Source organism: Chrysochloris asiatica, unplaced genomic scaffold (genome assembly GCF_000296735.1).
Source record: "Chrysochloris asiatica unplaced genomic scaffold, ChrAsi1.0 scaffold00103, whole genome shotgun sequence".
In the NCBI taxonomy this organism is placed as follows: domain Eukaryota; kingdom Metazoa; phylum Chordata; class Mammalia; order Afrosoricida; family Chrysochloridae; genus Chrysochloris; species Chrysochloris asiatica.
This window is the reverse complement of record NW_006408621.1, coordinates 5,011,948-5,037,733: the sequence shown is the minus strand read 5'-3', so window position 1 is coordinate 5,037,733 and position 25,786 is coordinate 5,011,948. Positions and strand designations below refer to the sequence as shown.

At 38.5% G+C, this 25,786-nt stretch overlaps 1 pseudogene; it reads left to right on the top strand.

The window, feature by feature from the left end:
* The first annotated feature begins 7,367 nt into the window (after nt 1-7,367).
* The window catches only part of LOC102825125, a 20,481-nt pseudogene continuing 2,062 nt past the window's right edge, over nt 7,368-25,786 (top strand).

Here is a 25,786-nt window from a genome sequence, read left to right as displayed (position 1 = left end):
CACTTTGCTGAATCTTCCAATGAGGTCTAGTAGCTTTTTTACTGAGTTGTTAGGATTTTCTATGTATAGGATCATATTGTCTGCAAATAAGGAGAGTTGTACTCCCTCTTTGTCAATTTGAGGTTGGCTGAGGACCGGATTGTGTTTCGTCCTGTTGTGCATAAGCTTGCTATGTGTCAGTACTGACTCAATGGCACCTAACAACAACAACATAGCAACCCTATGCACACCAGAACAAAACACTGCCTGGTCCTGAACCCACCTGACAATTGTTGCTACGTTTGAGCCCATGGCGATGCCACTGTGCCAATACATCTCATTGGGGGTCTTCCTCTTTTTCTCTGACACTCCACTTTATAAAACATGATCTTTCTCCAGGGACTGGCTCCTCCTAACAGTATGTCCAAAATATGAGAGATGAAGTCTGGTCATTCTAGCTTCTAAGCAGCATTTCAGCTGCTGTTCTTCCAACACAGATTTGTTTATTCTTTTGACAGTATGTGGCACTTTTAATACTTTCCAAAACCATAAATCAAATACATCAAATTTTCTATGGTCTTCCTTATTCACTGTCCGAGTTTTACATGTACACAGGGTTATTGAAAATACTATGGCTTGGGTTAGGTGCACCTCAGTCTTCAAACTGACATCTTTGTTCTTCAACACTTTAAATAGGTCTTGTGCAGTAGATTTGCCTAATGTAATATATCATTTGATTTCTTGACTGCTACTTCAATGAGTGTCGATGGTTGATCTGAGAAAATTAAGTCTTAGACAATTTCAATCTTTTCTCCATTTATATAGATGTTATTTATTGGTCCCATGATGAGGACTTTTGTTTTCTTTACATTGAGGTACAATCCATACCAAAGCCTGTGGTCTTTTGTGTTTTACATCCTGTTTGCTCTCAACAACTAAGGTTGTATCATCTGCATATCGCAGGTTATTAATGAGTTTTCTTCCAATCTTGATGCCATATTTTTCTTTATATAATTCAGCTTCTCAGATGATTGTCTCAGAATACATATTGAATAAATATGGTGAAAGAATACAACCCTGGCACATGCCTTTCCTGATTTTAAGCCATTTGTTGTCCCCTTGTTGTGTTCAAACAATTGCCTCTTGGTCTATATACAGGTTCCTCAAGAACATAATTAAGTGTTCTGGAATACTCATTCTCCAGGTCTTTGCACATTTCATTATAATATTTGACTTTGTCTTCTTAAGCTGACTTTGAAACTTTCTAGTCAGCTGTTTTACCGCCTCATTTCTTCCCTTTGCTTTGACATCTCTATGCTGAAGAGCAATATTCGAGTCTCTTCTAACAAGCACTTTTGTCTTTTCCTTCTTTCTTGTCTTCTTTATGACCCTTTGCTTTCTTCCTGTATTATGTTCTTGATGTCATCCACAACTCCTCTGGTCTTCAAATGATCTCTTTGAAGATACACAATGCCTTCAAATTATGTATCAGATATATTCGGGTGCTCTTCATCATGATTCAATATCCGAATACATGCTTCAATATCTGAATACATGTTTCAACTGTTTCCAAAAATATTTGGGTGCTCTTCATCATGTTTCAGTATTCAATATCCTGGTTCTGACAGTGTTCCACTACCATTCATAAGGTTGTCAGTGATGAAATATTTAGAAGTAGTCCATCTCTCCTTCCTAGTCTGCCTTCGTCTGAAAGCTCAGCTGAAACCTGTCCATCATAGGTGACCCGTCTGGTATTTAAAATACCCATGGTATAGCTTGCAGAATCACAGAAACATGCAAGCCACCACAGGACAGCAAACTGACAGATGAGTGGTACAAACCCTTGTGTTGAGGACTGACTTTCAATAGATCACAGCACACGTTTGTGGGGAGCCTAGTGCTAAAACCTTAGTGACTACCTGCTTCTGGGTGGAGGTTTCGTTTTGAGTCATATAATATCCTCTAAATCATTTGGTCTGACCCTGCCATGACAACCACAGTTCCAGCCACCATATGGTTGATGTTTTTAAGTACCGTCGAATTGGTTCCAGCCTATAGTAGCCCTGTATAATTTCCATGGAGTGGTTGGTGAGCTTGAACCATCCACCTTGTGATCCAAACTGACTTTGCAGTCCAGCGCATTAACCCACAATGCCACAACAGGACTCTAGCCATCACATTGTTGTTGTTGTTGTTAAGTGCCATCGAGTTGGCTCTGACCCATAGCGACCCTGTGTAGGATTGCCAAGAAGCATCTGGTGAACTTGAACCACCAAACAGCTTTGCAGTCTGGTACATTAACCCACAGCACTACACCAGGACTCCAGCCATCACATTGTTCTTGTTGTTATGTGCCGTGGAGTTGGTTTCAACTCATAGAGACCCTGCACAGGGTTTCTGAGGCTGTAAATCTTTACAGGAGCAGAAAGCCTCATCTTTTTCCCGAAGAACAGCTGGTAGTTTCGAACTGCTGAACCCTGAGGTTCACATCCCAATTTGTAACCACTACGCTACCAGAGCTCCTTAGCCATCACATTAGGGTTGAGTAAATTAAATGTTTGGCCAAATATAGCAGCTTATTTTTAAGTTAATAATTTTGTATGTCCCATAAGTGAAATTTCCTTCTTTCTTGTCTTCCTTATGACCCTTTGTAAAATAAATTTTGTCAGTAAAAAGGTTACTCACCCCTGCTTAGAGAGTGTCCTAGGAGTGGCTGGTAGGTTTGAATCACCGGTCCAGTGATTATCAACAGCACCATACCAGGACTTCATAGAATCTTTCAATATTGCAACTCAAGGCTTGAATGTTTTCTTCAGTCATTTCAACTTGAGACATGCTGAGCATGTTCTTCCCTTCTGGTTATCTAACTCCATCCAGGTCTTGCCAGTTTCGGTATAATACTTGGTCTTCGTGGACCAATCTTTGAAATCTTTTGTTCAGCTCCATGACAGTCAAAATTCAACCCTTTAAATATATCTTGCCTGAAACTTGAGGCCACTTCAAGAATAGATTTGATGTCTTAAGCACAAGTGACCCAAGACCTGTCTAGATAAAATTAAGGCGATCACACATGAAGAAAGAAAATGTCATTAAAAAAAACAAAACTTGATCTTGAACATAAAGTAACTAAAGTGAATGGTGAAAAATGATTAAATAAAAGAGCTGAAAAGATTTTTCAAAGGGTGGCTTAAGAAGAAAAAGTGAAGCATTAGAATGAAACAGAAATCAACACTGTCAATGCCACATTCATTAAATGTGGGAATCTCCACAATTACCAATAGCATTCAGAATCCACCTGGACCAAGTATGTAAACATACCAATCCCTGTCACTATTGTGTGGCATCAATTCTAACTAATAACACTGCTAAAGTCAGAGTAGAACTGGGCCAGGAGGTTTCCTAGGCTGTAATCTTTATAGGAGCAGATCTCCAGACATTTTCTCCTGGGAAGCAGCTGGTGGGTTACAACTTCACCAAAAGCAGCTGGGCAGTTGAGCTAATAGGGCTCCCTATTGTTGTTGTTCAGTTCCGTCGAATCAGTTCCGACCCATAATGACCCTGTATAGGGTTTCCAAGGAGTGCCTGGTGAGTTTGAACCAGCAGCCTTGTGGTGCAAACTGACTATGCGGTCCAGGGCTCCCTAGAGGGTTTCTTTTAGGTGAATATCATGAGTAGACCAGAAGTACACATAGGAAAGGACTAAACCCATACCCATAAACAACAACAACAAAAAAAAAATTAAACAAATAGTAAGCAATGAGGCTCTGAAATAGACTTTCAGGTCTTCTAATATGCTGGTGGAGTCCTGGTGTGGCAATGTGGATTAATGTGTCAGACTGCAAAGTCATTTGAACTGCAAGGTTGGTGGTTCAAGCTCACCAGCTGCTCCTTGGAAATCCTGTACAGGGTCACTATGGGTCGGAATTGACTCAGTAGTACTTAACACCAACAATATGCTGATAAAGGAGCCCTGGTAGTGTAGTGGATTATGAGATGGGCTGCTAACTGAAAGGTCAGTAGTTCAAATCTACTAGTCGCTCTGCAGGACAAAGCTTTACAGCCTTGGAAACTCTATACAGGGTCACTATGAGTCAGAACTGACTCTGTGGCACATCAGCACCACCACCACCAGTAGTGTGGCCAGCATACTTAGTGTAAATAAGAACACCTATTGGGTTCAGATTCGGCTGACACCCTCCTCTAGAATTCAGGTCTGCTGATTCTCTCTGTGCTCTGTCCCTAAGTCTATTGCCACTTCTTTTCCATAATAAATTCAGCCACAGTCTATGAATTTACTCAAAGTTCTGCATTGCCTATTGATTTATACTGAAAATTTACCATATTCTAATATGCTTTGCAAAATGCTTGCCAACTGCTTTATTTTTTAAACTCTTAGAAAAACTTTTATCTGCCAGCTGATCTCAACAGCTCTACCATGAACTTTGTATGCCATCTGCCCTCACTCTGTTAGCTTTATTTTCTCTGAGTACTAGGACCAAGGAGCTCTGGTAGCGTAGTGGTTACGAATCGGGCTGCGAACCTTAAGGTCAGTGGTTCGAAACTACCAGCCGCTCCGAGGGAGAAAGATGAGGCTTTCTACTCCCGTAAAGATTTACACCCTCGGAAACCCTGTACAGGGTCGCTATGGGTCAGACCCGACTCGATGGCACTTAACAACAACAACGACAACTAGGACCAAGAGAAAGATTTAGTCTGCTTCTTTTCCCAGGAAGAGTCTCCATGGTACTAGGAATCCAGGTGGAAATAGACCCACACTTCCTAACTTAAATATTTCTCCCAAAATGATACTACATACAAAATTATTCTTACTATACTCAGTTTTCTCAATCTCAAAGACAAAAGAAGGGGGCTTCAAAAAGCTCATAGAAAAAAAAAACATATCTTTTAAGTCAATTTTAAGTCCCCTCATATTTGATTTTGTTATAAATATACAATGGAGTATTTTAAAAGTATCATTAAGAAATCTGTCTTTTAGAAAGCATTCTCCAAAAAAAGACATTCCTCAAAAAAAAAAAAAAGACACAGTTCAACCTTATAATTTCTACATATTGGACATTAGAACACTGCCTCAGCTTCTAAGTTCCACCTTAACAGAAGTCAGCCTGGGCTCAATTTAATTTGGCCTCAGTAAGGTACCTGTCCTTCAACTCGATGTAGTCTCTATACTGAAACTGGATATTTACTACTTTGTAGTTTATTTATACTTGCCATACTGTGATGAGCAACTTTCTTGTCTTTAAAATTCGTCATTGATCACTAATTATCTGTATAGTTATATCTGTCATTGTCCATTTCTGCTCTCAGTTGAGGAATAGATTTAGTTTCTTAACAATTAAGCATATTTTGTTTCAGACTGTCACTGTGTTTTTACCAGTTCAGTGTACAGGCTACTACTGCTGCTCTGGTAACAGCTCTAAGTGGAACCACTGTTTTCCGTTGATTTGGGAGGCGAGAAGGGAAAGAATACTTGTCCTACAAAGACAAGAGGCTCTGTTCTCTCAACACCATATTGCATTCCAAATCTTCAAGTCTCCAACAAATGTTTGTGGCACCTCTGCCACTCTGTTAGTTGCAGAAACACCTATATAAGTGTTTCTAAACAACCTGCCTCTCCAGGCTTGGAAGTTTGGCAAGAACACTAACAGTTCTGATTTTACCTTCTTCGTACCCTATTAGTGAAAAAGGGCACTTGTTGTGGGATTCTGGCCTTGACTTTCTACAAACTTTCTCTGTGGAATTGCCAAATAATCACACTCTGGTTCTCTGCTTTTAGCTTCTGTAAACAGAGATGGTAATAAAACTTGACCCACCTTCTGCACAATGATGTTGTGATGACAAGTAATATACAAAAATACTTTGTAAAACATGTAACTTCAAGTTATGCCATCAGCATTTCTGCACATAGTACAAAAAAGGTTGCCAGATTGGTACAGGACTGCGTTAAACAACTCTGACAGATGACAGGCAGAGGAACAACACTGGTGAATTACCCGTCTGCTGTCCACTGCTTGGAGTCATGGTGTTGTTGTTGTTGTTGCTAAGTGTCGTTGAGTCAGTTCTGACCCATAGCGACCCTGTACAGGGTTTCCGAGGCTGTAAATCTTTACAGGAGCAGAAAGTTTCATCTCTCTCCCGCGAAGTGGCTGGTAGTTTCAAACTACTGACCTTAAGGTCTGCAGCCCGATTCGTAATCACTATGCTACCAGAGCTACCTGGAGTCATTGTGTGGCACTATGGAATAAGCACTGGACTGCTAACCACAATGTTTGCAGTTCAAATTCACTAGCTGCTCCTCAGAAACCCTATCCATGGTCATTATGAGTCAGAACAGACTTGACGGCACTTAACAACAACATCCACTGCTTGGCTTTGGTCTTCCCTCAAAAACAGAGACTACTGAAGCAAATCTCAGCCTTTTCATGATTCATGGACACACAGTATCCATCTACATTTTCTACCTCTGAGGTTTACTGGGAAACAACTATCCTACTTTTAGTGTGTCCTGCCATCTGGCAGAAGCTGTATAACTGCATGAACCTGAAGAATCAGGCCTCATTCCACCAACCCAAGCACCAAAGATCTCTTGGGACATATGCATCCCATCAAATTTGTATTACCTCAAAAATTTTGTCAATACACACTTCTGGCTGTCACAGAAAGCTCTCAGTTGGTCTGAAGTAGAACACAGGACTTTGCTGTTGTAAGCATTTTTCTTACATCAGTAACATATAATCTAGACACAGAAGAAATCCTATTGGCTGTATATCTCATCTACCTGCCTCATTTTGCAGATGGGGAAACCAGGGCTGTTGAACAAAGCTAAACAGCTACTGAATGGTACAGTTGTAACAGAATCCAGGTATCTGCATGTCCGGGTCCAGTACTTTCTCCACTATGCCTCATTGTCTAGCTCTTCCATGGTTCCTGAAGTTATTTTAACATAGGGAACAGAAAGAACAATTAATTATTTTATTTACTCATTCAACAAATATGTATTGAGTATTTACCATGAGCCAGGCGTATAGTAAAAGCACTGGAGATACAACAGCAAATAAACAGACAAAATTTTCTGCCTTTATAGAACTTAAATTCTGTAAGAAGAGACAAAAAATAATAATAATAATAAGTGCTAAAGACAAAATAATAAAGCAAGGTAGAAAGATATGGAGGAGAGAATAAAATATTGAAATAGGGTAGGCAAAGAAGGTGATTTTTAAGCAAACAACTAAAGAAAGTGAGGAGGTTAACATATGTGTAGGAGAACAGCATCCCAACAGAAGGAATAGAAAGATCAAAGATCCTCAGGTGGTGGCTCCTACTGAGGATGAGAAACTACAAGGAAACCAGTCTGGCTGATAAAAGCGAAGATGTGTGAATGTGAGTCCGTGAAATCAGAGAAGTTTAATGGGGGGTCAAGTTTTTGTGGGGCTCTGCAATATGTATTAAGGACTATAACTGAGTAAGATGAGAAGCAGCAGGAGAATGTTGTTAGGCGCTATAGAGATGTTTCCCACTTAAAGCAACACTATGCACAAGAGAACAGAACACTGCCCAGTCCTGCACCATCCTCACAATTTTACCTTTGAGCCCATTGCTGCTGCCACTGTGCCAATCCATCTCATTTTGGGTCTTCCTCTTTTTTCTGACTCTCCACTGTATCAAGCATGTTGTCCTTATCAGGATGGATCCCTCCTAATACCATGTCCAAAGAGAGACGAACTTTCACCATTCTGGCTTCTAAGGAACGTTCTGACTGTACTTCTTCCAATACAGATATGTTTGTTCTTCTGACAGTCCATGGTACTTTTAATATTATTATCCAACACCATCATTCAAATGCATCTAATCTTATGTTGTTGTTCTTAAGTGCTGTCAAATCGATTCCAACCCATAGCGACCCTGTATAGGGTTTCCAAGGAGCAGCTGGTGAACTTGAACCACCAACCTTGCAGTTCAAACAACTTTGCAGTCTGATGTGTTAGCTCAGAGCACCACATGGTCATCTTTATTCATTTTCCAATGTTTACATGCATATGAGGCTATTGAAAATACCATGACTTGGGTCAGGTACACTTAAGTCCTTAAACAGACCGCTTTGCTCTTTAGCACTTTAAAGAGTTGTGTAGCAGATTTGTGTAATACATTAAGTTGTTTGGTTTCTTGACTGCTGCTTCCATGAGTGTTTATTGTGGATCCAAGAAAAATGAAGTCTTTGACAGCTTCAACCTTTTCTCCATTTATCATGATGTTCTTTATTGATCCAATGGTGATGATTCTCATTTTTTTACATTGAGGTGCAATCCATACTGAATACTTTGATCTTCATCGGTATTTTAAGTCCTCTCTATTTTCAGCAAGCAAGCTTGTATACCTGTATCACAGGTTGTTAATGAATCTTTATCCAATCCTGAAGCCACATTTCCATTCATAATTCAGTCTCTTGGATTATTTGCTCAATTTACAGATTGAATAAATATGGTGAAATGATACAACCCTAGTGCACACATTTCCTGATTTAAAACTATTCAGTTGAATCACAAGATCTGTGGTTCAAACTCACCAGGCATTCCTCAGAAGCCCTATACACTGTTGCTATGAGTCAAAACCGACTCAACAGCACTTAACAACAACAATCCTTTTATTCAGTTCTAATAATTGCCTTTGGGTCTATGCACAGGTTCCTCATGAGCACAAATAAGTGTTCTGGAATACCCATTCTTCACAATATTCTCCATAATTTGTCATAATCTACACAATTGAATAGTCAATAAAACACAAGTAAACATCTTGCTGGTATTCTCTGCTTTCAGTCAGAATCCATCTGACATAAGCAATGATATCCCTGGTTCCACAGTCTCTGCAGAATCTGGTCTGAATTTCTGTCCGTTTCCTATCGATGTACTACTGCAGCCTATTTTGAATTATCTTTAGCAAAATTATACTTGCATGTAAAATTAATATTAATGATATTGTTCAATGATTTCCATACTCCATTGGGTCACCTCTCTTTGGAATGTGCACAAAATGGATCTTTTCCAATTGGTTGGCTAGGTAGCTGTCTTTCAAATTTCTTGGCATAGATGAATGAACACCAGTTTGTTGAAATATTTCAACTTGAACTCCATCAATTCCTGAAGCATTGTTTTTTGTCAATGCCTTTAGTGCTTTCAGCTTTTAGCTGAAAGTTCTTTTAGCTGCCCTTTGAAATTTTCTGTTCAACTCTTTTACTTCATCATTTCTTCCAATGGCTTTAGCTTCTCTATGTTCTAGAACAAGTCTCAGAGTCTCTTCTGACATCCATTGTGGTCTTTTCTTTCTCTCCTGTCTTTTTAATAATCCTTTGGCATTCTTACATATGTCATCCCACAACTCTTCTGGACTTCAGTCACTAGTGTCTAATGCATTAAATCTGTTCTTGAGATGGTCTCTAAATTCACATGGGAGATATTCGAGGTCATATTTTGGCTTTTGTTGACTTGGTCGAATTTTCTTCATATTCATTCTGAACTTACATATTAGCAATTGTTTGTTTCACAGCCACTGGCCTTGTTTTGACTGATGATATTGAACTTTTCCATCATTGCTTTCCACAGATGTAGTGAATTTAATTCCTGTGTGTTTCATCTGGTGAGATCGAGTCTCCTTTCATGCTGTTTTAGAAAGCTATTTTCATTGAATTAGTTAGCCTTGCAAAATTCTGTCATGCAATCTCCAGCATCATTTGTTTCACCAAGGACATATTTTCCAACTACTCATCCTGTCTTTTTATTCCCAACTTTCTCATCCCAATCACCAGTAATTATCACTGCATCTTGATTGCATGTTTGATCAATTTCCGGCTGACAAATTTGGTAGAATTCTTCAGTTTCATCATTACTGGCTTTAGAGGTTGGTGCATAAATTTGAATAATCATAGTACAAACTGTTCTTCCTTATAGGAGTATTAATATTGCCCTATCACAGACAGCGTTGTACTTCAAGATAGATCTTGAAATGTTCTTTTTGATAATGAATGCAACACTAGTTTTCTTCAATTTGTCATTCCTTGCATAGTAAATCATATGATTGTCAGATTCAAAATGTCCAGTATCAGTCCATTTCAGCTAGTATATCAATCTTTATGTGTTCCATTCCATTTTTACTATCTCCGATTTTTCTGGATTTATACTTCGTGCATTCCATGTTCTGATTAGTAATGGTGTTTGCAGTTGTGTTTCCTTATTTTAAGTTGTGCCCCATCAATAAATGTAGGTCTCTAAATTTATTCCATTCATCCATAAAGGTCAGCTCTACTTTGAGAAGGTAACTCTTCCCCAGTCATATTTCGAGTGCCTTCTAACGTGAGGGGGTCATCTTCCGTCACTATATCTGACATCATTCTGCTGCTATTCATAACCTTTTCATCTTCTGATACTATATATGACCATGTTCTGTTGATTTTCTTTAGTGTTTTTGTGTCTAACCATTCAAAAATCATCTGCCTCTCCTTCCTCCTAGTCTGCCTTTTTCTGGAAGCTCTGCTAAAACCTGTCCACCATGGGTGACCCTGCTGGTATTTAAAATGATGGTGGCATACCTTCCAGAATCACAGAAACATACAAGCCACCATAGTATAACAAACTAACAGACAAGTGGTGGAGCAGGGAATAACAAGATGCAATTTTATTTTCATGGGATCATTGTGATGAAGTGCTGAGGAATAGAAGAATGGAGGTCAGGAGATTGTTGCAATAATCCAGGAAGAGATGATGATGGTTTGGATTACTGGTAAAACTGGGATAATAAGACTTATTAAAATGGACAGAATTTGCTATTGAGCCAGAGGTGAGGTACGAAAGATAGAAAGGTGTTAAGCATGACATCAAGGTTCTTGCCTTAAACAACTGGAAGCACAGAATTATCTTTCATTGAGACTAGGAAGATATAAGGAAGCTGGTATGGGAAGGATCCTTATTAGACATCCATGTGGAGGTGTCAACTGGGTGGTTGGATATACAAGTTGAGTCATTAGATTCTAACTGGAGATATTTACTTAGTAGCTAAGCAAATAGAAGGTATCCATAGGCCTGGATAAGATCATCAAGAAAATATAAGTACAAAGATAGAAGAGAAGAGATTCTCCAACACTTAAATGTCAAGGAGATATGCTAGAAAAAAGTATCAGGGAGCTTAAACTTGACTAAATAAATATGACCTATTCTTTCCAAATGGTTCTCTCTGTCTATTCTATACATCCTTCTATGTCAAAATTCTTCTTCCTTTATATTACTCTATTTTTGTTCCAAAATTTTATCACCCAATTTGATTATTTGTCTTGTTACTCTTTACTTCAAATGGCTTATGATAATTATCAAATAGAAAGTCTCCTCCCACTCTCTGAAAGAAAAGGTTTGCTGCCATCAATTCCATTTAACAGAATATGTCACATACCCTGATGGCAGTTCAAAATAGGAGACATAAAAATATTTTGAGCAATAACAAGATATTTATTATAGAAGACATCATTATTAAAGTGTATAGCTTCACCAGATGACTGCTTGAAGAAGAAACTGGTCCTTTGTATATATACTTTCATGTGTATACGTGTCCACACACCTAATAGTTATTAACTACTTAATCAATTATTAGGTGCAGGTTGCTCTATTAAACACAATATGCATATACACTAGCTCAAATGCCTTCACAATAATTTCAAGAGGTAGGTTCTATTATTACCTACTCTTTACAGATGAATACAATAAGATTTCCCAGTGTACTAACTTGCAAAATTTCACAGCTAGTCTGATCTAACAGGAATCTGAATTTAGATAGTTTAATGCTTTAAATTTTTGCCAAGAGGCTGGAAACAGGCCATCAATCCAAGAGATTAATTTGGGCCTGAACAACTGCTTTGTTTAGTTTGCATGCTTGTTTTCATTCATGTTTGAGTTTTTTTTTAAATGCAATTTAAATGGTTTCAGGTGGCTTATGTACTAACCTCATCACAGCTTAACAGCCAAACTTTTTTCCTCCTACAGTCTTTAATAGACTCAGCGTGACTTGAGGTTCCAGCTTGCTTACACTTTACTTTTTATATACATATTCATATACATACTCAACAACAACACCAATATCGCCGTCAGGTAAAGTAAAACAAAGTAGAGCTGTTCTTTCCATTCTTGATATTTTTCCCACTTCTTGATATTTTTCCCTGTGGCTGTCACTCATAATTCCTGTGATTTATCTCTCCAGTGTAATTCAAATCCAACGTCCACAATTTAGGGGTACACTTGCTTTTTACCTAGAACTACAGGCTATGCCCTAAGGAGCTCTGGTAGCGTAGTGGTTATGAATCGGGCTGTTCACCTCAAGGTCAGCAGTTCGAAACTACCAGCTGTTCCACAGGAGAAAGATGAGGCTTTCAGCTCCCGTAAAGATTTACAGCCTCAGAAACCCTGTACAGGGTCGCTATGAGTCGGAACCGACTCCACGGCACATAGAAACAACAGGCTATGCCCTAAGGACTCTCTGCAACAGGAGGGCCCATCCCCCAAGAGATGTACCAGCTCATCACTTGTTGGATTTTGTCATCAACTTCTCTCAGAACAGTGACTATAAATTCTCTATAAGAATGGATTCAAGTCAAATGGCAAAAATTCTGCTGAGAAGACTCACCTGGTAAATTTATTTTGACTTTTACTGAATATTCTAGCACATAGGAATATTTTTTACTAGCATTACCCATTAAACACATAGGAATATCTTCCTAAATTATCTATGTGAGGAAGTGCACGTATTTCTTTAATTATTTCTGGCTCTCAAGGTCTGGGAAGGACACTGGCATCCTTTGTTCCAAATCCTGTGTTCTTTCCTTGAGTTGGCTGTCCTTGTTTGTTGGCTGGCTTTATATCGGTTATTGAATTACTAGACAGATGCACACTGTCTAACCACAGTAAGCAATCTGAGTGAGTTGAAATTGCGCTTCTTGCCATAATCTGACAACTTTCACTTAGTCAGTATGTGAATAAGAAAACCTCCAACATCCTGTCTCCTTTTTTTATCTGAAGAAACTTTTTTTAGTTCTCTTTATAACCATTTTTGTTTCTTTAAAGAAAGTAGGAAGAGACTTGAACAAAAGCCCAGTTGAAATCAGGTTTGCTATAGAAGGAAATAATGAAAAATGTGATTTATTTGTGGATCCACTCTTGGGAATATTAGCTTAGAAAGGTATTATAATCAGTTTTTCTGAAGTTAGTCTTTGGTTTGGGAGTTCCAACAGAGCAGAGATGAAAACGGGTGCTAAGCGCTAAATTGGCCCAGCTGTGTTACTGGTCTAATGGGCTAATGTTTGCACCTGGGGCAGGGAGTTATCACACCGTGATTAACCTCTGTGGATTTTCTTGCTTTCTTTCTATCTTTTTAGCAGGGGAAGGGTTGAATTGCTCTTCTTTTTACATAAGAGTATTTATACATGATCGATGAGTTTTAGCCTTTAACCAAGTCATGATGATTTTTAGCCTTAAAACTACATGTTTAATAATTCAGTTCACTAATTAGAATATCAGGATTCATTCTCATTTCAAATTTATTGAATATATTAAGCATATTTAAAATAATCATTTTTCCAGCATTATCTTCTGCCAAATTTCCACACAAATTAACAAATACAAGGGGGTCTTCAAAAAGTACATGGGAAAATTCCATGGTTCATTATTCCTTTTTCCACAGATTTTTTTTAAAGCCCTCTGGTAGTGTAGTGGTTACAAATCAGGCTGGTATCCTCAGGGTCAGCAGTTCGAAACTACCAGCTGTTCCGCAGGAAAAAGATGAGGCTTTCTGCTCCCGGAAAGATTTACAGCCTCGGAAACCCTGTACAGGTCGCTGTGAATCGGAACCGACTCCATGGCTCATAACAACACCGTCTAATTCAGGAGTGCTGGTATGGCGCTGTAATATAATCAGTGAACTGCTAACTACAAAGTCGGGTGGTCCAAATCCACCAGCCACTCCTCAGAAATCCCTCTGGTTGCATAAAGGGAAAGCCCTCTGGTTGCAGAGAGGTTATGAAACAGCAGTTTGAAACTACCAGCTGCTCCGTAGGAGAAAGATGAGGCTTTCTGCTCCCGTAAAGTTTTACAGCCTCGGAAACACTGTACAGGGTTGCTATGAGTCAGAACTAACTCCACACTTAACAGCAACATATAATTCTCAAAGTCATTGTAGTAATGAGTAACCAGTACTATTATCCATATTTCATACATGAGGAAACTCAGAGAAACGCATGACTCTTCCAAGATCATGCATCTGTAAGTAGTGAAAGATCTGGGATTCCTAGTCATGTCTTATCATTTTAAACTCTGTGTGTTCTTTCCATGAATTGGCTGTGCTTGTTTGTTGGCTGACTTTATATTGGTGATAGAGTCACTAGTAAGGCATACTGTCTTACCATTCAGTCAACAAGCAGTATCAGAAATAAGTTGTGAGAGTTGAAATTGTTCTTCTAGCCATAATCTGACAACCTTCACTTGGTGGGTATATGAATATGAAAAGCTCCAACATTTCATTCCTAAACTGCTACAACAGTCTTTCCTGTAGAACATTAACTAACTCTGTGGAGGATTTCACATAGAGAAGTTTTGTGATTACATTTATTTTCTTTACTGAAGAACTTTCCAGGATCATCAGTATACTGTTGTCACTGATTTTCCTAGAAAAAAGCAATAATATTGTTTTCCAAACATGTTTCACCACAGAGGCCACTCTGTAGAGGACCTGGATAGATTAGTGCACACGGATGCTCTTGGGGAGTCATTATGCTCATGAATCCCTGAAACTCAAAGAAATCTCAGAAATGTTGTCCTAGAAAATATCTCTCATGCTTGAGAACATGCTATTTAGACCATTAGTAGTAAACTGGTGTGACTCTGTGGGCTAATGTGTCACACTGCAAAGTCGTTTGAACTGCAAGATAGGTGGTTCAAGCTCACCAGCTGCTCCTTGGAAACCATATGCAGGGTCGCTATGGGTCGGAATTGATTCCACAGCACTTAACAACAACAGTGAACTTATGGAGTCCTGGTGTAGCACTGTAGGTTAATCACTTGACCATAAGGCCAGTTTGAACTTCAAGATCTGCAGTCCAAACTCACCAGCCACTCCTTGGAAACCCTATACAGGGTTACTATGAGTTCGAACTGACTCAGTGGCAATTAATAATAACAACAAAGTAAACTTATAGAATTCAGTTTCCCAAATTTGGCACAGAAGGAACACAGACTTTAAAAAATCGGAATGAACTTATGAATAGCATATTTAGCATAAATTAGGAAGGGAAACTAGGTCTGGTACAACTTAATTTCCAAGACAGACATCAGAGTTGTCAGCCTCTTTTCAACCTGCCCCTCTGAACCCTGCTCTGAGACAGTGTTCCAGGTTGTGTGAACCAGGATTGACCCAGGTTGACAGCTCTGTGTTCTGAACTTTAATTTGCTTCTGGATGGCCCCCAGCACTGTGCTCATACTTGTTAGTAATAGATACTGAGATGAACTCAAGGCTTGAAAATAATTGTGTTTAAATTTAAACTTATCTGCATTTAGAATGTCTCTTCAAACCTCAATATTTTCTTTTGAACTAATACTTATTATTTCTAATTTATTTTCCTTCAGTGGTGAGTAACATTAGAAAGTAATAATTTTTATTAGAAATATTTGTAGCACTACCCTTTTATCCTGGAATTAAATTTCTAGAGAAGATGTAACTTGCTTAGTAAAACATAATCTTGTTTTAATTAACATAATATATACATACTAACCATGCTATCATATTGTCAGGAGGGACCAGTCACTGGAGAAGGATATCATGTTTGGCAGGGTGGAGGGTCAGAAAAAAAGAGGAAGACCCCCAATGAGATGGATTGGTAAAGTGGCAGCATCAATGGGCTCAAGCATGGCAACAATTGTGAGGTTGACCTAGGACCAGGCAGTGTTTCATTCTGTTGTGCATAGGGTCGCTATGAGTCATTACTGATTCAATGGCACCTAATAACAATGATAACCATGCTATCATTAATGTACATGGATGCTCTTGGGTAGCCTTGTGCTCATGAATCCCTGAAACTCAAAGAAATCTCAGAAATGTTGTCCTAGAAAATATCTCTCATGCTTGAGAATACACTGTTTAGACCATTAGTAGTAAACTTACAGAGTTCACTTTCCCAAAATTTGGTACAGGAGTCCTGGTATGGCACTGTAGGATAAGCACTTAACAACGACACCCTTTAAAAATATTGATATCCAGCAGACCAAACCATTTTAAATGTTTTTAATTCATGCATTCAATATTAAGTTTTTGTCCTTCAAGGAAGGGATGCAACAGAAGAGAGACAAAATCCCAGTCATGAAGAGCCTTCCACACCATGTGTATTCGTTGCCTAGAACTGCTGTAAAAAAGCAGACAGCTTTAAACAACACACATCTATTGTCTTACAGTTCTGGATGTTAATATGCTGAATTCAGGGTGTTCATTGTACCATATTCTCTCTGAAGGCTCTAGGGGAAGATCCTTTCTTGTTTCTCTCAGTTTCTGGTAGCCTCAGGTGTTTCCTGGCATTTGAATACATCTTCACTAGGCCATGTTTCTCCTGTGGCCTTTTCCTCCTTCATAAGGACACCTCGCAGATGGGATTGGAGAACACTCTGCTCCAGTATGACCTCATGTTAATTCATAATTCATAATGGCCATGTGGAAGAACCTATATCCAAACAAGATCACACTCACAGGTACCAAAAGCCAGGACTTTAAGATACCTTTTGAGGGAACACATTTCAATCCTTAACACCATATTAAGGAATGTGACCTTATCTTCTACAGGTTGGAAAGTATTGAGAAATCTTTCACAATTGTGTACAATGGTCAACTTTGTTTTATGGCTAGATCCCCCAAGTAATAATGTAAGGAGACTTGGTGAGATAATAATTAAAGCACTCAGCTGCTAACTGAAAGGTCAAAGCTGTTCTTGTTTACTGCCATAGAGTCAGTTCTAACTCATAGAGACGATGTATACAGTTTCTGAGGCTATAAATCTTTATGGAGCAGAAAGCCTCATCTCTCTCCTGTGGAATGGCTAATGGGATTGAATCATGGACCTTGTCGCTAACACTCCAGAGCTTATCCTGCATAGCCACCGTTCTCCTTCTGTGAAGATTGTTGTTGCTAGGCATTGTCAATGTCATAACGACATTATGCACAAAAGAACGAAACACTGCCCAGTATGCGCCATGCCAGTTGTTAACATTTGAGCCCATTGCTGATGCCACTGTGTCAACTCATCTCCTTGGGGGGGGAGGGGGGGGCTTTTTTTTTTTTTTTTTTTTGCTAACCCTCAACTTTACCAAGCATGATGTCCTAATGTCCTTTCCAAGGACAGGTCCCTCCTGAAAACATGTCCCAAGTATGAAAGAAGTCTGGCTATTCCTGTATCTAAGGAGCAACTGGCTGAACTTCTTCCTAGACAAATTTGTTTGTTCTTCTAGTATCCATGAATCTTTCAGTATTCTTCTACAACTCCATAATTCAAAGACCTTAATTCTTATACAGTCTTTCTTATTCACTGTCCAACTTACATATATATATATGAGGCTATTGAAAATATTATGACTTGAGTCAGGCACACCTTAATCCTCGAACTGATAGCTTTGCTCTTGAACATTTTAAAATGGTCCTTTACAGAAGATTTGCTTAACGTAATACATCATTTGATTTCTTGACTCCTGCTTCCATGAGTGTTGATGTAGATCCAAGCAAAATGAAGTCTTTAACAACTTCATTCTATATTTATCATGATATTATTTATTGCTTGTGAGTATATTTGTTTTGTTTACTTGAGCTGCAATCCATACTGAAAGCTGTGATCTTTGATCTTCATCAGTAGGTATTTTAAGTCCTCTTTGCTTTCAGCAAGCACAATTGTATCACCTGTATATTGCAGGTTGTTAATGAGCCTTCCTGCAATCCTGATGCCAAATTCTTCTTCATATGATGTTCAGCATACAAATTGAATAAATTTGGTGAAAGGATACAACCCTGGCATAGAACATTCCTGACTTTAAACCATTTAGTACCCCCCTTGTTCTCTTCTAACAACTGTTTCTCGGTCTATGTACAGGTTCTACATTAGCACAATTAAATGTGTGGAATACCCATTCTTCACAATGTTATCCATAGTTTATATTGTTCTACACAGCCTTAGAATCTCTGTGGGGCACTTATACCCTCTTTATAGTATCACTATACTGTTATTGTTGATGTTAAGTGCCACCAAGACAGTTTTGACTCATAGCAACCCTGTATAGGGTTGCTTAGACTATACATCTTTACAGAGAAGAAAGCTTGGAGCTGCTAGTGAGATCAAGCCACCAATCTTGTGATTAGTAGTCTAGTGCATATCCTACAGAGCCACTGTTATGCCCTATCCTATTGTGATGGGTTAGTAATAATGTAGAAAATAAAGATGGAGCAAGGCTGGAAGCAGGGGAAACAGTTATGGTTAGGATATCAGGAGATAAATGATGAGGACTTGAACTAGGGAAAAGGTTGTAAGAATACAGAAACATGAACAAAGATAAGTTACAAAAATTAGTACAATTTGATTAATGATGCTGGGGGAAGGAGCAGTAATGAAAGACAGAATTCAAGAATGACTCTTAGGTTTTAGTGTAGATAAATATATTTTGATGGCATAGAAAAATATTATTGTCTTCTGCAGTGCCGTGAATTATTTCATATGACTCTTCTACCCATAGTCCTTTTAACTCTCACCAAACAACTTGTTTTCCTCATGATTTTGAGTAAGAAGAGCTGGAGGTGGGTGGGACGAAGCCACTTCACTCTCCTCTACCTCTGACCTATCCAGATCATCTCAAGTTTGTTTGTTTGTTTTTCAGTATTCTGTTTCCCTTCAGAAATGAAAATTTCAGTCTATCTATGATTTCTATAGTTAAGTAGACCTCACTGTCAAAAAAAGAGTTCCTAAAATATAATAGTTGTTATTAAGTGCCGTCAAATTGGTACAGAGTCATTATATTATGCAAAGTCCTTATATTTCTGTTTAAACCATAATCCTGGTTTGTGACATGAATCTTTGGCTTTCTAATCTGTTTCTCCACAGTGATATCAAGAGAAATTTGAAAGGTGGAGTTACTATGGAGAACTAGACCAACACTCCACACCAACCCTATACAGCAAAGACCTGAGGAACCACTGAAACAGATATAGATGATAAACCTGAAATTCTGAGCTTTAAATAAAAGGATAAAGAAGTCAATCAAATGCTGATTAGAAGAAGCAGCTGAACAAAAGAAACAAATTAGTAGAGATGAGGAGTGGGAAATTCTGGTCAGGTCCTGCACTCCATGGCTGTTAATGAATTATTGCATGCAGTATTCCAGGCAAGAAACATAGGAGGGCAACTTCACTGACTTCCTAGTAAGATAGAGGCAGTTAAACAAATCTAGAGTGAAGTAAGGTGGGCAGAAAATGTGTAGGAAAGCAGGCAAGAACTCCAGCGACTCAGGCAGCCAGGAAAGCAGCTGGGGAGCCAGTAAATAAGGCTATAGTTACTCACCTCCATGCTACATAACCACTACCACCACTCACCAGAAGTGATTCCTCATCTTTTTTTGTTGAGTCCCAGGCAGTGGGAAGGCCTAGGTGGTGACAGCTGGAGATTCTGTACTCAAGACAGACACTACCATTCCAATAAGATGGGGCAGAAATCTGATCACTGGTTCAACTTGCCCAGGAATAGACTGGCACCCACACCAGTGACAAGTAACAAAAAAAGTTCAATCTCCCCCAGGACACCCCACAACCTCTTGGTGGCTAGAAATGGGACCACCTCAAGCCCACCCATCCAGCAACCATGACACCCCTCTTCACCCCTACCCCACCCAGTTGTGCAACCATTCCCCATTCCCTAACCCCCAATAGTCCCTGAGCATGGAACAAACAAGGCACATCTGCCATCTCTGAGACTGGTGAGGCACACTCACATAGGGTGAGAAGCAAACCATCCCATAAATTGATCTAGCACCCACTGCCACTTGCTTTCTCTTTTTTGTTGTTGTTTTCTTTTGTCTCTTCCTTCCCACCCCCCCCCGCCCCTTTTGCCAGATCCATTGGGAAGCAGGAATCACATTCTCAGTAACAAGCCACACCCACTAGGCAAGTGTCACCACCTGCTCCTGAACGACCTGATTGGTGACAGAGTGAAGTAAACAATCACACATCCTGCTCTCAACCTCTCTACATGAACAGCAAAGAGAGCATCATACACATACTCCTACCAGCCACCACACACACCAGGGACAGGTAGTGAGTGCCTAGGTACTGCCATACTAACAGCCAGGGTAGCATACCTTCCTCATCCACCTGTGGATATCAAAGCAAAATGAAACCTAAAATGGACAAAACATACCAACATACAATCATCAAACAAATACAATGTCTTGGTGACAACAGACAACTCAGTGCTCACCATGAAATAAGACTAGTTGCACAAGCAAAATACAGAGGCAGAAAAGCTTTCTGATAAAGAAATGCTATTGAAATTACCTGATAAAGAATTCATGAGAGTCATATTTAGGACTTTTCAACAGATTAAGAAATAGCTAAAGGAAATCACAGGTGAAACTCTAAAAGAATTCAGGAAAGCAATAGAAGAACAAGTTAACAAAATTAATTTTAAAAATTAGAAATCATTCAAAAACACATAATAGAAACCCAGAAGATTCATAGTAAATTTTCAGAACTAGATAACACATCAGAAAGGCCAAGGAATAGAACTAAATCAATGAAAGACAGAGTCAGACTATTCAGTTAAGAAAAACTCAGAAAAAAATTAGTAAAGCCTAAAAATATGTGCAACACCATTACTAATAACTTAATAATGACCAGAATTTAAGAACATGAAGATTTTTTTTTAATTAAGCATATAGGAAATTGTCAAATATCTGTTTTCAGAAAACTTGCCTAATACCATGAAAGATGAAGAGATGTGAACTCAAGAATCTCAATGAACCCAAGTAGATACATCACTAAAAGAAATTCACCAAGACATATCATAATGTCTTAGTAACTCTTCCCAAAACTAAAAACAATGAAAAAATCCTGAAAGTAACTTGGGAAAATCAAAAGTCACCTATTAAAAATAACCAATAAGACTATGTTCTGTTTTCTTGGCAAAAACCATGCAGGCAAGAAGGCAATGTGATGACATATATAAAATCCTCAAAACAAACAAAAAAGAAAACAGACTAACCAAGAATTATATAGCCACCAAAACTGTCCCTCAAATGTGATGGTTAAAGTAGGACGTTTTCATAAAAACTAGAATTTATAAAACCCAGAACAACCTTACAAAAGTTGCTGAAGGAAATTTTACAGACAGAACCACCAAGAGCAGAAAACAAGCTGACAAATGACAACATTACCCAGAAACCAGCCAAAATAATGTGTTGGGTTTTTTTAGTTTGTTTGTTTTTAACAATCAGAAATTTATTCTGTCAGCATTTAGGGAACTAGAAGTCTAAATTCAGAGCACTGGCTCTGGAGAAAGGCCTTTGTGTCCTTTTAGCATCTATAGATCCAGCATTCCTTGGAGCTCTCCATGTATCATGGCATCAGTCTTCTCTGGATCAACCCTTAATAGTTCAGGGACCCCAGATCTAAAAGACGTACTCCACTCCTAGTTCTTGTTTCTTGGGGGTTGTAGGTCCTTCCAAGATAATGAAATTTTAAACACAAAAATTATCTACAAGACTGAAAATTGGGAACCCGAGGTGTACATTTTTAAATGACAGCAACTACAACGCAAACAGAAAATAAATGGTGTAGCTACAAAAGTTCCAAATAAAGAGAAAGCCAAAATGAAATCAAGATAGAACAGACTGTTTTAAATTTGGAATGATAACAAATTACAGGATAAAAACTAAGAAAATTAATAAACCTAAACAAAGATTCAGTAAACACAAAACAACAACAAAAGAAAGTAAAGGAAAATCCATAAACAAACTAAACTCAGCAAAGAAAATTATATAGAACAAAGGAATCATGAGCACCACAAAACAAGAAAAAAGAAAGAATGACAGTAATAAATTCATTCCTGTTGATTACAATGAATGAAATGAACTTAATGCATCTGTCAAGAGACACAGAATAGCAGACTGGATCAGAAAACAGGATTCATCAGTATGCTGTCTAAAAGAGACACAAGTTAGAACAAAGCAAAAATAAACTAAGAATCAAAGAATGGAAAAATATATCAAGTAAACATCAACCAAAAAAGAATGTTTATTTTGTTGTTAAGTGCTATCAAGTCAGTTCCAACTCATAATGACCCTGTATAGGGTTTCCAAGGAGCAGCTGGTGAACTTGAACTGCCAGCCTTGAGGTTCAAGAAAGCATTGTTCAGTTCTTTAACCCACAGTGCCATGCCAGAAGTGGCAATGTTGATTTTTGAGAAGGCAAAAATCAGAATAAGAATTAAGAAATGATATTATATAATGATTAACGGGTCAGTCAATCAAGAGGACATAACTGTAATAAATATCTAAATATCCAATGAAAACACCCCAAAATTATAAATGGAACTTTAGTAGAACTGAAAAGAGAAATTAGCAATAATAGGAGGAGACTTTAGTATACCACTTTGTGTGTGTGTGTGAACTGAGTGATAGTTTACATGGGAGAACATTGGCTTTACATCATTTCATTGCAATGATTACAATCTCCTCCATACATCATCATTCAACATATTGCCTTCCATTGCCTCTGGTATTTTTTTTTTTTGGGGGGGGGGGGGGGAGAGTGGGGGTTGGATGTATACAAAAACATTCAGGAATATGTAATAATTTAAACAATCAAAGGACACATTCTGCAATCCTACCTCCTGGCTGCCAGCACACAGTCCCTCTCTTTCCATGAGTCCAGAGTCATCAGCTGCTCCCTCTCTCCATGTCTTCATCTCTGCTTCCATCTCTGGTGTTGCTGCTTCTCTGTATAGGGTCCTGCATTCTACTCATGCTCTTCTCCTCTGATGGTCCTAGGGTCCTTTGTTTCTGGACTGTAAGATTAACTACTCCTTTTTTTTTTTTTTACAAAACTTCTACATTTACAGTGTGACAGTCGCAATTAGTCATGATAATATTTATTCACTTTTGAATCATAAGAATCTTATCTCCATCTCTTTTAACCAGATCCATCTAGACAAGATGAAAATTGTTCAGTGGGGACTCTACTCTTCCCACACATTCTTAAACTAAACTTATAAGCCAGTCACTTCATACCTTTATCACCCCCTCATTTTAAGTAGCCAATGTCTAAGTTGCATGTCCCAATTTATCCTGTACACAAAGGGGATAAGATTCATATTTGATGTGAGGACTCCTTCCCTCTCAATTGGTATTTTGAGCTATTGCATCCATAAGTGTAGGTCAAGTTCATCAAATTGGAGCAATTTACACTCATTTCCTTTATCAAAAGTTTGTTTGTTTGTTTACTTGTTTGTTTGTTTATCATCCTCTAGTGAAGTTCTGATTATCAAGCCATTGAGGCTAGGTCAAATGGGTACTATCTGCAAGTTTGGGCCTTCTTGTGTGTCTCCCCTCACTTCGTATCAGTTGGGTGCTTCACTCTCTATACCCTTGTCCATGGGCTCAGGAGTCCCCAGGTCTCACCATATTTCAGACCAACCAGCCTTCACATCTCTCACATCTCCAGGTCTAATAGAAATGGAAACATTTCTAGAAACACACAACCAACCTAAACTAACACTGACTGAAATAGAAAACTTGACCAGGACTATAACAAGAGAAGAAATTGATCAAATCATTAAGAAAAAAAACAAAACAAAACAAAAAAAAACTTCCAACAACAACAACAAAAAAGTCCAGACCCAGAAGGTTTTACTGATAAATTCTTTGAAACATTTAGAAAGAGCAAATAGAAATTATACTCAAACTATTCCAGAATATAGAAAAAGATTTAAAAGTCTTGAATTCATTTTATGAAGCAAGCATAACCCTGTCACCAAAACCAGACAAAGACATCCCAGAAAAATTAAATTATACATGAGTATCTCATGAACATAGATGCAAAAATCTTCAACAAAATCCTAGTTAAAAGACTCCAAAAATATATTTTTTTAAAAAATGCATCAGAACCAAGGGAATTCATACCAGTTATGCAAAGATATGTGGTGCTGTGGGTTAATGTACCAGACTGGATTGCAAAGACTTTTGAATTTCAAGGTCAGCAGTCCAAGCTCACCAGCTGCTCCTTGGAAGCCCTATACAGGGTTGCTATGGATTGGAACTGACTTGATGGCACTTGATAACAACAACAACAAAAATGTAAAGATGGCTCAATATTGGAAATCAATCAACATAATCCATGACAGATAAAAAGAAAGAAGGAAGGAAGGAAGGGAGGGAGGGAGGGAGAGAGAGAGAGAGAGAGAGAAAGAAGAAAGAAAGAAAGAAAGAAAGAAAGAAAGAAAGAAAGAAAGAAAGAAAGAAAGAAAGAAAGAAAGAAAGAAAGAAAGAAAAGAAAAGAAAGAAAGAAAGAAAGAAAGAAAAGAAAGAAAGAAAGAAAGAGAGTGGAGGTGGGGATACATGATCTTGTCCATTGACACAGAAAATGCATCTGGCAAAATCTAATATCCATTCCAGATAAAAGCATTCAACAAAATAAGAATACAAGAGAAATTCCTCAACATAATTAAGGGCATGTTGTTGTTGTTAAGTACCGTGGAGTCGGTTCCGACTCATAGTGACCCTGCACAGGGTTTCCAAGGCTGTAAATCTTTACGGGAGCAGAACGCCTCATCTTTCTCTCGTGGAACCGCTGGTAGTTTCGAACTGCCACCCTTGAGGTTAGCAGCCCGATTCGTAACCACTACGCTACCACATGCATACAAAAGGAGCTCTGGTAGCACAGTGGTTAAGAATCAGGATGAGAACCTTTAGGTCACCAATTTGAAACTACTAGCTGTTCTGTGGGAGAAAGATGAGGCTTTCTACCCCCATAAAGATTTACAACCTCAGAAACCCTGTACAGGGTCGCTGTGAGTCGGAACCAACTCCACGGCACATCACCACCACCACCATGCATACAAAAACCAGCATTACTCTCAGTGGAGAGAAACTAAAAGCAAACCAAAACAAGACAAGGATATCCTTTACCACCATTTCTATTCAATATTATGCTGGAAGTCTTAGGCAAGAAATGGAAATTAAAAACTTTCAAATTGGCAAAGAAGAAGTAAAACTTTTTCTATTTGTAGATGATATAATCCTATACCTAGAAAATTCCAAAGACTCATTAAAAAAAAGAATTGGAACTAATTAAAAGATCAATAACATGGCAGGGTACAAGATCAACACCTAAAAATCAGTTGGGTAGAAAGTGAACCAAAAAAGATGGCGGATCGGCTAGAAGTGCAGTGAGTATCTCCATCAGCAACAACACAGAATACCAGACCAAGCAGGCTCAAGGGATGGTCCCACAACTCTGAACCACACACAAAGGAATATTTAGAAAGTTGGAGGGCTTACAGCCAGTGAATTTGCAGCAGAAGCAAGAAATCCAGTGCTTTATAATCCAAGGTGCTCAGCTGCTCCCAGAGTTGCCATCTTGGGTGAAACCGAATGGAGTAAGGATCAGAGCAGCCCAGATGCCTGACAGAACCAGAGAGATAAAATGTGGACATTCTTTTTATTTGGTATCTGTTCATTGGTCCCTTGCTGTCTG